This window comes from Pan troglodytes, chromosome 7 (assembly GCF_028858775.2).
Source record: "Pan troglodytes isolate AG18354 chromosome 7, NHGRI_mPanTro3-v2.0_pri, whole genome shotgun sequence".
Taxonomy (NCBI): Eukaryota; Metazoa; Chordata; class Mammalia; order Primates; family Hominidae; genus Pan; species Pan troglodytes.
In genome coordinates this window covers 62110696-62126546 of record NC_072405.2, presented here as the reverse complement: position 1 = coordinate 62126546, position 15851 = coordinate 62110696, and the positions used below count along the sequence as shown (strand labels likewise).

The 15851-nt window shown below is 40.6% G+C and overlaps 1 pseudogene; it reads right to left on the bottom strand.

The window, feature by feature from the left end:
- Positions 1–927: 927 nt before the first annotated feature.
- Positions 928–4331, bottom strand: LOC740184 (mitogen-activated protein kinase 6-like; annotated as a pseudogene).
- Between the last annotated feature and the right edge of the window lie 11520 nt (positions 4332–15851).

Here is a 15851-nt window from a genome sequence, read left to right as displayed (position 1 = left end):
GTTTCTTTGTAGATAGACCAAGCACCTACAAAATACAAATTCCTATACACAGTGAGCACGTTAGTTAAAATGAACACTTAAGTAAATTAAGTACTTGGACAGCCTTAGGATAAGCTGACATTATATACTAAGCTAGGTAGGCAACAAACCATAGTGTCAAATTGAAAAAGTGTATTTGCAAATAAATTTTTAAAACCAAATTAATTTTTATAATTAAATACAGAAAATATACTGATATGCTAAAATCAATAAGATGTGATATAGTAACACTTCACTATAAAGAATGCATACCAGAGCTTTTATAAACAGTGAGTGAGTCTTATTAAGAATAGTTTACTACAATAAACACTGGCTAAATAGAAGTGCATATTGTGAAGCACTGTGGGTGGTATATGTTTTGCTAATTACTCTTCTCACCTTGAGGTAGATAACACATGTGTATCAAATTTGGCATTCATTTTCAATTGCTGCTGGTATCATGTCTTTTAAGAAATGTGTACGGTATGAAAAACTTGAAAATACTCATGAGTGAAAAACGTTTTTGGAAAAAAATAGATATTTTCATGCAATTATGTAGAGTCTCACTGTGTAAATTTCAAGGCAAGGTTTGTTTCCTGTAAAACAGATCATCGTTCTATGAGGGAATGTTCTTTACTCATCTTAGCGAATTTCGTCTCCTCTTGTGTTGCATTATTTTGCTTTATTCTTTAATTTTGTATGCAAATGACATGCCAGTTAAAATGAAAACCACGTCACATGTAGAAAAACAGTCTAGATTTTAAAAACCAATAATAAAATAAACCAACTAATAAAACCCTTACTAAATGACACCATCTGATTAAAGTAAAAAGTGACTTAAACACTAGTAATAAAAAAAGGCAAAACACATTTCATGAAGAATTCAAAGATAAATGTCTGCTGAATGTTTTAGCTCAGATGTTTCAGAATGCTGCTGTATGTTTGATGAGGAATTTGAGGGGAAGATTTCACAGCAGAAGGTGTTCCTGTGGCCTGTGTTGACTTAAGTGGTGACCCAACTGGACTGTGAAACTGCGGGATGCCTATGGACTGGAGCTGCTTGTTAGAGAGGAACTCCCCACTGTTGTTCAGAAATCCATCCTCATTTCCTCTCTCCCCAAGCTTCTCATCCTCTACTGGCTCAGTTTCTAGCATTTCAGGATCTTCTTTCCTGCTAAAGAACTTGTCCAAGTAACTGGTCTAAGAGTTTTCCTTCTCAACTTGTTCATCCTTCCTTACCTCACAACAAAACTGATTTATGAGAAAACAGTCCTCCCCACCACTCACAAACTGGCTGTCTCAAGAAGATTGGTACGAGGCTTCTAAGTGAGCCAGATTTGTCCTTCCTTTTTCTTGTTTTTCTTGGCTTACTGACTTTGATATCAAACTTTTCAGTTCTAGTTGGGACACCGAGCTATTCAAGTCATTTAATTTATCAACAACATCAGTAGGCTCATTTTGGGAACTAAGTTGAATGGTTCCTGCAATAATGGAATCAAAGTCAAATCGCTGATTCTTTTCTTTTTCTTTTCCAGCCAGTTGCTTTGATGCTTCCTCTAGTGCTATCTGGGCTTTAACCAATCCATTCCTTTCACATTCCGATTTGCCTTTCTTATCAGATTTTTTCTTTGCTTTGTTCTTTCCAGTTGGAAAGATCTATAATAAGCCTGGCTTCATAGTAATGGTTAACTTCACTCTCTCCAAACTAAGTTATCTAAATATGATGATGACCTCATTTTGTAGTTACAAACATGGCTACACTCCAGATGACAGTATTTGTTTTCATGATGATCTGGCTCACAAGGCTCAGTAGAGTAATTGATATCAAAAGCAGGATCCTCCAGATACTTTTCCCGATCTCCATTCAAATATTTTCAGGGATCAAATTGTACTTCTTCATCAGTGACATAAAACAGAGATCTTGGATCAAGCTGAACTTAATCAATATCAAAGTTGTTATGTATAGGCCAATCATGTTCTGAAAACTGACAATTATGGTACCTTTCCCAGTTACAAATGTGACTGTGAGTTTCATCCATAAGTAAAACATCATCAACTTTATCTTCAACATGAAAAGGATGACTTGAAATTAGCTCATCCATTGGAAAAGAGCATATGCTTATTTTCAGGGGAACCAGCCCCCAGTATTTCAACGTACATTCTTTTCTATTTTCCCTAAGTGTCGGCCGGTCTGAGAAATAAAGAGAAAGAGTACAAAAGAGAGAAATTTTACAGCTGGGCCTCCAGGGGTGACATTACCTATTGGTAGGTTCTGTGATGCTCCTTGAGCCACAAAACCAGCAAATTTTTATTAGGGATTTTAAAAGGGGAGGGGGGTACGAACAGGGAGTAAGTCACAAAGATCACATGCTTCAAAGGGCAATAAAAGATCACAAAGGCAGAGAGGCAGAGCAAGATCACAAGGCCAGGGCAAAATTAGAATTACTGATGAGGTTCCATGTCCAGCTGGGCATGCATTGTCATTGATAAACATCTTAACAGGAAACAAGGTTCGAGAGCAGACAACCGGTCTGACTAGAATTTGCCAGGCTGGAATTTCCTAATCCTAGCAAGCCTGAGGGCACTGCAGGAGACCAGGGCATATTTCATCCTTTATTTTCAACCGCATAAGGCAGACACTTCCAGAGTGGCCATCCATAGACCTCCCCTGGGAATGCATTCCTTCCCCAGGGTTATTCCTTGCTGGGAAAAGAATTCAGCGATATTTCTCCTATTCGCTTTCTGCAAGAAGAGAAATATGACTGTTCTGCCCGGCCCCACAGGCAGTCAGACCTTATGGTTATCTCCCTTGTTCCCTGAAAATCGCTGTTATCCTGTTCTTTTTTAGGATGCCCAGATTTCATATTTTTCAAACACACATGTTTTACAAACAATTTGTGCAGTTAACACAATCATCACAGGGTCCTAAGGTGACATACATCCTCAGCTTACGAAGATGATGGGATTAAGAGATTAAAGTAAAGACAGGCATAGGAAATTATAAGAGTATTGATTGAGGAAGTGATAAATGTCCATGAAATCTTCACAATTTATGTTCAGAGACTGCAGTAAAGACAGGCGTAAGAAATTATAAAAGTACTAATTTGGGGAACTAATAAACGTCCATGAAATCTTCACAATTTATATTCTTCTGCCAGGGCTCCAGCTGGTCCCTCCATTCGGGGTCCCTGACTTCCCACAACAGCTCATGTAAGGACAGGAGAGTGCTTCTGCCGTTAACTGACCCATGGGGCTAAATGTCAAAATTTGTTTCAGGAAGCCCAGTGCTTCTCAACTAATTCCTGGAAGCAGCTGAGTTAAAGGTTTGTTTGGCTCAGTCATGTCTTTTCTAATGTAAACTGGAGTTATGCTGAGAAGCTCCTGACAATCTTTCTCATGTACAACAGGACTAGATTCTAAAATCAGCTGCATCTGTTCAAGTTCATGTGCACCTGCAAAAAGGATTTTACCAGTCAGCATTTCGAAAAGATGCAGCCTGCAGCCCACATGTCAATGGCTTTAGTATAATTATTATGAGAAAGTAAATGATGTGGAGATCTGTATCATTTAGTAATCAATCCTTCAGAAAGATGATGCTTATGGGAATAATGAGGATCCATGATCCGTGCAAGACCAAAGTCACCTATCTTCAGCACCAAGTTTTCAGTATTAATGAAAAGAATAGCTGGTTTGAGATCTCTGTGCAGTACATTTGCAGAGTGAATATACTTGAGCCCCAGTAGCAGCTGATACATGAAAAACCTGGCATGCTCTTCCAGTAAAGGGCCTTGCTCCAGCACATTAGCCAAGTCTGTCTCCATGTACTCCTGAGCAATGTAAACACTGTTCAGCTCTGTAAGAGAGCCCACATTGTCTGTTAATTGGCTTCTGCTGGGACCAAGAATTTCAGACACTTTCACAGTGTTATTATGGTCAGGTCTTCTAATAATTTTGATATCATGTAGAGCATGTTGACACTCTGGGGATCAGTAAGGACAATTTTCTTGATGGCCACTCTTTTGTCACAGTCATTGTCTACAGCAGAAAAAACCAAGCCATTGCCTCTACAACTCAATGGTTTTAAGTCTATATACCTAGAGCCCAGATCAAAACCATGAATGTTCATGAAACTTTCAAATTTCTCTGCCATTTTGAAACCCTTACTATTGCCTTTTCTTTTCAAAATGTTGAACTTGTGTAAACAAGGAAGAAAACTGGCATCAAAAGGAAAGATTTTTCAAAAAGGGAGAAGAAAAATAATTATGCTTCCACAGCAAGATGGTTTCTTGATGTTCACTGCATATGCGAAACAGGCCTGTTGACTTCCCCTTAGACTGAAATCAAAAAGCTCTACTCATATCGAGAATTAAAAAGATTGCAGTACTCATAGTTCAAGAAAGGGGCAGCAACTCCACAAACATTTAAAGAAAACACTCAAAAAACTCAAATGGAATGAAATGACATACTATGCACTCATATTACTGTGTTAAACGATTTAACATTTAACAAACATGTGAATAAATATGCACACAACAGTCTTCTATGAACATTCTCCTCAGAGTGCAGATCCATTCAGTGTTGGACTAGTCCTGAGCAGTGTTGTTCTAAGGAGCTGGTAGGCACCATTTCCGTTTTGCTTCTTTGCTTCCTTTGTTGCTGTATATTTCAACAGGAAGCCCTGGCGGCTGTTGCTTAACAGAAGATGTCTTTTGTTAGTGATCAGGTGGCTCCAGCTCAGCACACTCACAATCAAAGCTACTGTCCATCTTACTCTGATACAACAGGACTTCTCCGACTCCTCGAGAGAATGCGGGGCTGGCGGACAGCCCCCAGTGTCGGCTCAGGTCTCCAGTGTCGGCTCAGGTCTCCAGGCTCTCACTTTGCCACAGTCGCCGCCGTATAACCGCGACCCAACTCTGGTCTTTTTTAAATGTGTGTTCTTTGGTGGGCAGGGGAGGATTGCGTGGGGTGGAAGTAGACTCTCTGTATCTGTGGGGAGCTTTGGTTGATGCTTCCAGAACCAAACCAGGCTAGAAGACTTTATGTTTGTGCTGCAGGTGGAAATTGGAAGCCAGGAAATTGCATCAGCTAAATTTGATAGTGGAATGGCACTCCTTCCATAAGGGAAAGTCTGTCTTGTAGATTTAATCTCACAATCCTGCATTAGTCAAGGTGATACTGATGGATCATTTATATATATATATGCTGGTCTTTGCACGTATTGTCTCATGAACACACACAATAACCTTATAAGATTTTATGGATACGAATACGGGCTCAGAGATGTTAGGAAACTTGTTCAAGGTCAAAGAGTGTGGAAAATTCAAGCCCAAGTTGTTCTAAACGTGGTTGTTTTGGGAAGGAGGGTGGGATGTGCTTTCACTTGAAATACTAACTTTGACTCTAAAGGGCAACAGTTGAATTTAATTGCTGGGAAATCTAAGGATTTCTCTCCGTAAATAATACTAGGGCTCACTTCACAAGTAAAGAGGGAGTAAATTATCTACCTTTTAGAGGTGGATGATTAGCCTCAGGGTATTGGGCTGCTCTTTAGCTAATTAGTTTGCTGATGTATTAAATGGCTATTGATTCTAAAAGGTGAGCAGTTCATTTCCTACAGACCAATCAGGTCAAACATAATTTCTGTAATAATAATAATTATGAAATGTACATTCATGCTAGAAAGGGAGCTTGTCACGAGTGTAATCTGAAGCTGCAGGAGGGTGAAGAAGTACAAGAGGGAAATCATCAACAAGAATGAACTGAACATGAATCCTTAATGGAAACCTAGCTACCCATTAAACAGCAGAGGTAATTGAGCTGTTTAATGGATATTTTAATTTTTACAGGCTATGAGATTGTAGTTTGAAAAATTATCTTTTGAAATAATAATGTGCACATAATTGATATACTGAGTTACCATAGAAATCACCTTCAGTACTATTAACACTGCTAATCATGTTGCCTCACCTTTAATGTGTTTCATAAGTCTAAATGCTTCCTAGCAGCTACATAAATCTATCTTACTTTATAGTTTAAGACTACTCTTTTTTCTGATTCTTTGATAAATTTAAGTCTCTGAAAGACATCCAGCTTATAAATTTAAACAAACATAAAACAAAACTCATATTTTCTGGTAGCAAATATCAGTTTAGAATTCTATTACTTGGGTTCCATTTTTCATATTTTTTTCTGTCACCTTATATCTGTAGAGTCTGCTTGAAGTCATTACTCCATTTGTCCATGCATCCATGATCCATCATCCATCCATACATCCATCCATGCAACCATCCATCCATTCGTGATCATCCATCATCCATCCATCCATCCATCCATCCATGCATCAACCCATCCATCCATGCATCCATTCATGAGCCACCATCCATCCATCCAACCATCCATCTATGCATCCATCCATGCATTTATCCTAGCCATCTTTTAACTCATCACATAAATTAAGCACGAATTACATGCAAGTCTTTGTGCTATACAGGCACTCTGGAGCTTATAAAAATAAATTACACAATATGCCTCCTATTATCAAGTTTGCAATCCAGCAAGAAAAACTAGACTCAAATATACATTGTGTATATAAGAAAGTTTTTGGTAAATACCAGAAGAGTATACATGTAAAAATGTTATTGGAGAAAGAAATCTCTTCTGGATAGAGGCTGATATTTCTTCTTAGTTATTTCATATGCAATAGGCAACACAAATTGTACATTTTTCAAACTAAATTCACTAATTCTTCCTTCACCTACCACTAAATTTTCCCATCATCTGCATTCCCCATACTCAGTGGTTTCACTTGCTACCCACTTAAATTAGAAACTAGAAATAATAGAGTCATCTTTGACTCAGATTTCTACTGTACCTGAATTAATCACCAAATGTCAAATATTTTGCTTTCTAAAATTTTCTTGGATCTATTTCGTTCTTGCCATACTTCACACAACTATCTTGATAGAAACCTTCATGAGTTTACCCATTAGATTATTGCAATAGTTTATCAACTAGTTTTTCTGCCTCTTGTGCCTTGCAAAATCTCCTTTCACATAACAGCTGGTGTGATATATTTAGACAAAATCTGAAGTCCGTTGATCAAAAGTCTTCAATGGCTTCCGATAGCCGGCAACTTCCCTACTATGTTGTGTACAAAGCCAACCTCGACCTGTCCTCTGTATTTCTCTAGCCTCGTCTTCTTACTTAAGAGCTAGGATTTAGGATCTCTGAACTATGTTTTTTTTTCTTTTTGTAAATTATTTTAGTGCTTCTATGATGATTTAGAGGGACTATCTTCAAATCAATACAAATATTTCATAATTAATATCTGGCTGTTTTCTAATCAATTGAGTAATTTGTTGCACAGTAAGCCACCTCACATCTTTCAGCAAGAAATACATTACATTTGAATAGTAAATTACAGAATGAATTAGGACAAAATTCAAATTTGCTTTAAATATTTCTTTGGAGGAGGAGACGCCACACTTCTACTCAATGAAGAGAAACATTTTTACAATCCAGAAGTCTTTTATTTCATTTAAACAGTTAATATGCCATGAATCCATAGGGAATAGCTTCCTCAGCTCAGGCTCCTTCCCACTGGTTCTCACACAGTGCGTGTCTCTGGGTGGAGCAGGATGGCGCTTCAGTTGAACCCAGGTACCTTTCTCTTTGGCTTCTTTCTTTTTCTGATCATGTTCCTTCAGGCGTTTCAGGAAGCTATCTCGGCTCTTAGAGTGCTTAATGTGCTCAATACGCACATTAATTCTCTTGGCAAGAATCTTTCCCTTAACTTGTTTGTTACAACAATGCCAACAGCACGCTGGGCAACAGTGCAGACTCTTCGTTTTGCCATGGTAACACTTGTGGGGCATTCCTTTTTGAACAGTACCCCTTCCCTTGATATCTACAATACCACCTCTCTTACAGATTTGCATAAACATGGCCAAAGAAACAACTCCATGTTTCTTTTTGTTGTTGTTTGGTTTTTTGAGATGGAGTCTCACTCTGTCACCTAGGCTGGAGTGCAGTGGCATGATCTCAGCTCACTGCAACCTACACCTCCTGGGTTCAAGCAATTCTCTTGCCTCAGCCTCCTGAGTAGCTGGGACTACAGGCACACACTGCCAAGCCTGGCTAATTTTTTGTATTTTAGTACAGATGGGGTTTCACCGTGTTGCCCAGGCTGGTCATGAACTCCTGAGCTCAGGCAGTCCTCCTGCCTCGGCCTCCCAAAGTGCTGGGATTACAGGCGTGAGCCACTGTGCCCAGTCAACTTCATGTCTTCTAAAAGGCCTAGAGAACACGGGTCAGGTGTCTCTCCTCTTTCCCTTTGTGTTCGTCATTTTGGTGAATTACTGGAAGATGGTGGTTCCAGCTGAAAGGCCAGTTTTTGCTTTTAATTAGACAAAGTCTTGCTTTTTCACCCAGGCTGGAGTGTAGTGGTGCCATCGTGGCTCAGTGTGGCCTCGAACTGCTGGACTGAAGTGATCTTCCCACCTCGGCCTCCTGAGTAGCTGGGACCACAAGCATGTACCACCACACACAGTGAATTTTGGAAGTTTTTGGAGAGTAGGGGGTCTCACTGTGTTGCCCAGGCTGGTCTTGAACTCCTGGCCTCAAGCAATCCTCTTGCTTCAGCCTCCCAAAGTGCTGAGATGACAGGTGTGAGCCACCATACCTGGCCTAGTTCTGTTTATACAACTGCTATTTCTAGATTCTCTGCCTTGTATGTCATTCTCAAATACATTTCTGCAATTCACCTATCTGATTCCCATGTATCCTTTGAGTCTCAACTCAAAAGTCAATGTTCTGTAAGAAGCCTTTCCTAATCAGAACCGAGGGAGTAGGAGCCCTGCCTCTGTGCTTCTGTTTTATCCCATGTATCCCTATTATGCCCTCAAAAAAGATAAAGACTTCTCTCAGAAACATCTGGGCAAACACGGCAGAATGAAAATGGATCATAGAATCTCTGTCACTTAGTACCTGGTAAAATGGTCAAAAATTGTAAAATAAACCCCAAAGGCTCAGACTCCCTAAACTCTCTTCCTTCCTGCCCCCAAATTTACCACCACAAGTCAAACAATGAACAAAATCTAACACTAGTGACTTCAGAAAGTGATGAACAGGGGAAGGAAGAAGGTCCTTCCAAGGGAGGGTCACTTAAGTCCAGCAGTTCCAGGCTGCAGTGAGCCATGACAGCACCACCGCTCTCCAGCCTGGGTGAAAGAGTGAGACCTTGTCTAATTAAAAACAAAAACAAAAACAAAAAACCCCACAACAACTGTAGTTATTCCAGAGATCCCAAAGCCGAGCACTTGAGTAAGGAGATAAGGCTAGAGAGATACAGAGGATGGGTCAAGGTTGGCCTTGCACACACCACACTAGGGAAGGTGCCAGCTACAGGAGACCATTGAAGGCTTTTCATCAAGGGACTCCAGATTTTATTTAAATAGATTACACCAGCTGTTGCGTGAAAGACAGATTTGCAAGACACAAGAGGCAGAAAAACAGTTGCAATAATCAAATGGTAACTCATGAAGGTTTCTACTAACATAGTTGTACCAAGCATGGAAAGAAAGGGATAAATCTGAGAAAATTTTAGAAAGTAAAATATTTGGCACTTGGTGATTAATTCAGGAAGGTATAGTAGAAATCTGAATCAAGGATTATTCTATTGTTTCTAGTTTCTACTTTAAGTGGGGAGCACGTGAAACCACTGAGTATAGGGAATGCAGATGATGAGAAAGTTTAGTGGCAGGTGGAGGAAGAATTAGTGAAGTTAGTCTGAAAAATGATGGAGTAGAGGGCATTGCTACTACCTCCGTCCTGGGGAGCTGCTTCCTAGGAGTATCTTGACTAAGATCCAGGAGCAGGCTGGCTGATGAGGGTATGAGGCTTCCTGCACTGACGGTGGCTAGTGAAAGAGAAACATGAAACCTGGGACCCAGTCTAGGATAGTATCTGAGAGCACAGATTTTGAAGTCAGGCAGCTTCTACCTCTAGTTATGTGATTTTGGGCATAACCTAACTTCTAACTTAACTTCTCAGTGACTCAGCTTCCTCATCTGTAAAATGGGGATGAAAACAGCTCCCACCTCAAAGTGAAGCTGTAATGGTTAAAATTGGTTAATATATTTAAAGTAATTAAGACAGCATGTGCATGTAGTACCCCTAGGTAAGGGTCAGCTACTCCCATCTCAGACTCAGGATAAAAGTGAACTACATGGGCATTGTTGTTTTTGCTCTCTTCTGTTTGGTAGGCAGCAGAAATGCTGGAGAAATGGGAGAAGCACATTCTCAGGCCCTTCCCTGAGTTAGGGGAATGATCCACCATCTGCTGTTATCCTCTGAAGAGAGAATGGAGCCCAGGCGTCCTCACAGAGCCTGTGCTGGGCCTCTGCTGGGCTTCTCCATCTGGTCTCCTGTGCCTTCAGGTTAGAGGAAAGTGTGTACAGCTAGATCTTCCTAGGCTTCAAACTATAGTGCTGAGGGGGATAACAAAGAGATGCCTCCCACACTGTGTATCAGCAAGCAGAGTCTGGTCATGAGCACCCTGCCCAGGAGGAGCACCAAGAGACAAGTTCTGAACGTGAAGAAAAATGCACCAGGACAGTGAGGGGTCAGCCTATCATCTGGAAAATCCAAAAACAGGGGACATTCCACTCTAGTAATTTACACTATAGAAAACCCTGGAAAGCTTACATTCAATAAGGTAAGGCCTTAAAGAAAAGCTGATAAGGGCTGGGCGCTGTGGCTCATGCCTGTAACTCCAGCCCTTTGAAAGGCCGAGGCGGGCAGATCACGAGGTCAAGAGATCAAGACCATCCTGGCCAACATGATGAAACCCCATCTCTACTAAAAATACAAAAATTAGCCGGGCGTGGTGGCATGCGCATGTAGTCCCAGCTACTCGGGAGGCTGAGGCAGGAGAATTGCTTGGACCTGAGAGGTGGAGGTTGCAGCAGTGAGCGGAGATCACGCCACTGCACCCCAGCCTGGGTGACAGAGTGAGACTCTGTCTCAAAAAAAAAAAAAAGAAAAAAAAGAAAAAAAAAGCTGATAAAACTGGCATGAATATAAGAGAACTAAAGGAACAGGTTAAGAACCCAAACAACATCATCCCAGAACTATTACCTATACTGAGAAGAACTAAGAGGAAAATAGGCACAGCTGAACACAAAATGATAAATAACTGGCTTGAGCTAATCAACAGGAATCCAAAGAAAACTGAAAAAGATGCATTCATTGAGAGCAAAAAGTAATTGATAGAGAAGACAAAATAATCCAGCTAAATGATAGAGTGCTGGGAGGACAGAGTTCACCAAATGGGACAGAAAAATAATCGTGAGTATAAAATAAAACAAAAATCTCCTTAATGAAGAGCCAGGTGCGTGGGTTAAAGGTCACTCTGTGCTCAAGGGAAAGCAGATAAAGAATTGCTGACCCTGAACTCAATCCTCACGAAGTCATTAACCTCGCTGAAAACAAGGGCAATCTTCAGGCATCCAGGCAGACGCAGCAGCACCTACCCCGGAGCTGGCCTCATACACCCCCGCTGCCAGGCTCAAAGTAAGAACACAGTGTCCACAGGTTTCCATGGTAATGAAGCTGTGCCAAAATATACACCCATCAGAATTAACATTTCACCCTGGTACTCTGGGGCAGCATAACCAGTTCTCGGCCGCGCAGTCGCGGTCAGGATGGGATTGGACGTGTGGATGGAGCTGCGGCGGGAAGCTTGTTTCCTTTGTGGTACTGCATGTCTGGTCTCGCCCTCACCGACGTGCTCCACCGCCCTGGCTTCCTTACCATGCCGTGGGCACTGTGAGCTCCTCCCCACGTTGAGGTTTGACACTTGATGTTTCCTGGAGTGTTCTTCTCCTGCCTCTGGCCTCATCCAACCCCGAAAGCTGACCTCTTCCATCACCTCATCACACAGCCTGACCTGTCATCTGCTGTGTCCCCTCCTCCCCTCCCCACCTGCAGCTTTTGTTCATTTCCTTTATGGCCCTTACTTTTTACTGTCTGCCTCTCATGGAATGAAGCCCATAAGCTCAGGGGCCTCACTTTCTGTATCCTTAGTGCTTAGAGCAGGGCTTGGCATCCATTAGCTGCTCAATAATCATTCGCTGGAGAAGAGAAGGAAGGAAAAGATGGAGTGAGGAAAGATGAAAGGAGGGCTTGGGCTGAGCCTTTATAGGTGGATTGAATGTTGGACGGATTCAGAGGATTCCAGGTGTATGGGGTGTTGACTAGAAAGAGAAGAGGAGAAATAGGCATCTGAAAACCAGATCCAAGTCTCATGAAGAAAACAGCTCATCAAATATTGCCCTTTACTTGGGCTTTGAATTAAATGTTAACTTTTTATTCCACTACCTTTGAGATTATGATAAATTATAAAATACTGTTTATAGCTATTTTATTTTAGTTTTTAAGACATGGGGTCATGCTTTGTCACCCAGGCTGGAGTGCAGTGGCACCATCAGATCATCCCTCACTGCAACCTTGAACTCCTGGACCTAAGTGATCCTTTGGCCTCTCTCCTGAGTAGCTGGACCACAGGCATGAGACACCATGCCTGGATAATTGCAGCTCTTTATCCTATCAGTACTCAGAGCTCTAAGTAGCTGTATAACAGGGACTCTCATGAATTGGGCATCAGCCACAGAACACTATAGAGCAGGTTATTTTATGGGTAGCTTGGGGCGGATGAAATAAATCCTGGGATAAATTATGACATGGAGATTTGAATGCTTGAACTATAGATTTTGTCCAGAAAAGGCTTCTTGCTAGCTACTGGGATTTTAAAAAATCAATGTTTTCTGTTATGTGATTATTATCTTAGAAATATACAGTTGCTTCTTCTTATTAGTGGCAGTTGTATTCTATAATGTCGCTGTGAACTCTGAATTAGTAAATTCAGAAGCATTGCTCCCAGGAAAAATACAGGGTTAGGTCACTGCAAGCCTCTAGTCAAAACATTTTTGTCCACTGATCAATACATGAGCTTGTTTTTTGTGTGTTTCTATTTAAAGACACCTTGCTTAATACATATCATTGATTCATTAACATTGAACTCATGGACAACAGCACTGTAACTCGTGTCTGAAGGAAGCTTATCTAATGCATGTATTTTTCCCCTTAAATAACATCACAGCCTTCTTGCACTTAGGAACCATAGACAGCACCATAGTTAGGGTGTTATTTTAAACAGCAGAATCATCAACAAAAAGCCCCCCAAAATGCAAAAAACATGGCACCAAATGGAATGTGGGGAGGATACTTGTTTGCAGTGTGAGAGCTGAAACAAGAAGGCAGAGGGTTTGACTTCAGCTGGGAGCGTGCATTGGGTTTCTCAAATTTTTTGCCTCTCTATCCATGTCTGCAAGGACTGTACAAACACTGTGAATATTGACTTTGGAGTGACAAATACATTTTAGTAAGCAGATGAATTCACAAACCTTGAATCAGCGAATAGCAAAGATGGAGTGTATTTTCTAATTTCTTAAGATGTGAGTCTGAGTTTGGTAAATGTTAGTAAAGATAGGTAGTCCAAAGTCACCCAAATCGCATTAGAGCTCTGTTGCTGCTATCACAAGACCTTGATTACGGTTTAGATTTTTTAAAAGTTTTGAAGCATTTTCAGCCCATGGTGAATATATGTATTGATTCATTATTGAACAAATATTTGTAAGAATACATGTTTTCTACTATTCTGGAGGCTTTATAAAAACATAAAACTTTTATAACAACATATAGTCTCTTTGTGATTTACAGATTTTTAACTACTTTCATGAGCACATCTCCTTTAATTCCCCTCACCTCTTGAAAGGTGCTTGGGAACCCTGTCATTAGTGGAAGGTCTGAGAATGGGGACAGCTCTCTAGATTCTGGGGGTAAAATGTAAGGGGGGACCTGGCCTAGAGAAACTTGTCTTGCTAGGAGCTAGAGTATATTATGAGGCCAGCACCAGAAGCCAAGTTTTATTTTAATGACCACATCACATGGGCCCCTTAACCAGTCACCAGTGGTGTGATCCTAGAGCCTTCATGTGGGCCAGTCGGCCCAGGCACCAACAGCCCCCTAGAGAGGTGGGCAGGTGCCTGCAGGAGACTGTGAAGTACTCTGAAGGCAAATGATAAACTAAGCAAGGTGTGGTGAGGTAGACCAGCTGTTGGTCAATAAATGACACCTTGCCCAGTGTTAAGAGCACAGTTTCTGGAGCCAGATATCTTGGGTTCCAAATCAGCTCTGTTTCTTAATAGCTGTGTGACTTTCAGGGATGATATGTTTAGCCTCTCTGTGCATCAATTCATTTATCTGTGAAAGTGGGACAATAATATACTAACATCATAAGGCCATTGTAATAATGAAATAAATTACAACTATGAAGTACTATATAAGCTCAGACTGTGACAGGTACACCCCAAAAATATTGTGGGTTCCATTCCAGACCACTGCAGTAAAGCAAATATTGCAATAAAATGAGTCACATACATTTTTTCCCTAGTTCATATAAAAGTTATGCTTACAGTGCACTGTAATCTATTGAGTATGCAGTTGTGTTGTGTGTAAAAAATAATGTACATATCTTAATTTAAAATATTTTATTGCTAAAAATGCTAACAATGATCTGAGCCTTCAGCAAACCATCATCTTTTTGCTGGTGAAGGGTCTTGCTTTGACGTTGATGGCTGCTGAATGATCAGGGTGGTGGTTGCTGAAGGTTGTGGTGGCTGTGGCAGTTTCTTAAGACAACAATGGAGTTTGCCAGAGCAATTGACTCTTCCTTTTATGAAAGATTTCTCTGTAGCATGCAATGCTGTTTTATAGCATTTTACCTGCAATAGAACTTCTTTCAAAATTGGAGCCAACCCTCTCAAACTCTGCTGCTGCTTTATGAACTAAGTTTATGCAGTATTCTAAATCCTTTATTGTTATTACAACAATGTTAATAGCACCTTCACCAAGAGTAGATTCTATCTTAAGAAACCACTTTCTTTGCTCCTCCTTCATAAGGAGCAGTTCCTCATCTGTTCAAGTTTTATCATGAGATTGCAGAAATTCAGTCCCACCTTGATTGTAGAAATTCAGTCCCACCTTCAGGCTCCACTTCTAGTTCTCTTGCTATTTCTATCGCATCTGCTGTTGCTTCCTCCACTGAAAGCTTGAACCCGTCAAAATCACCCATGAAGGTTAAAATTAACTTCTTCCAAACTACAGTTAATGTTGATATTTTGATGTCATGAATCATGAATGTTCTAGAGTGGCATCTAGAAGAATGAATACTTTCCAGAATGTTTTCAATTTCCTTTTCTAGTCCATCAGAGGAATCACCATCTATGGCAGTTATAGTGTTAGGGAATGTATTTCTTAAATTACAAGACTTGAAAGTTGGAATTAGTCCTTGAACCATGGGCTTCAGAAGGGATGTTGTGTTTGCAGGTCTGAAAATATCCTTGTACCTCTCTGTCAGGACTCTTGAGTGACCAAGTGCATTGTCAATGAGCAGTAATATTTTGAAAGGACTCTTGTTTTTTTTTTTAAGTCATAGTGAGGAAGGAGACCACCAGTTCTCCTGCTGCTCTCCGCCTTGCCTAGTTTATAAGACAGGAGAAAAAGGAGAAAGCAAAAAGTTAAAAAGAAAAAAAGTAAGATAAATAGCCAGATGACCTTGGGGCCACCACCCTGCCCTGATGGTTAAATAATAATAATAATAATAATAATATCAACCCCTGACCTCAACTATTTGTGTTATCTGTAAATTCCAGACATTGTATGAGGAAGCATTGTAAAACTTTCTGTTCTGTTAGCTGATGCATGTAGCC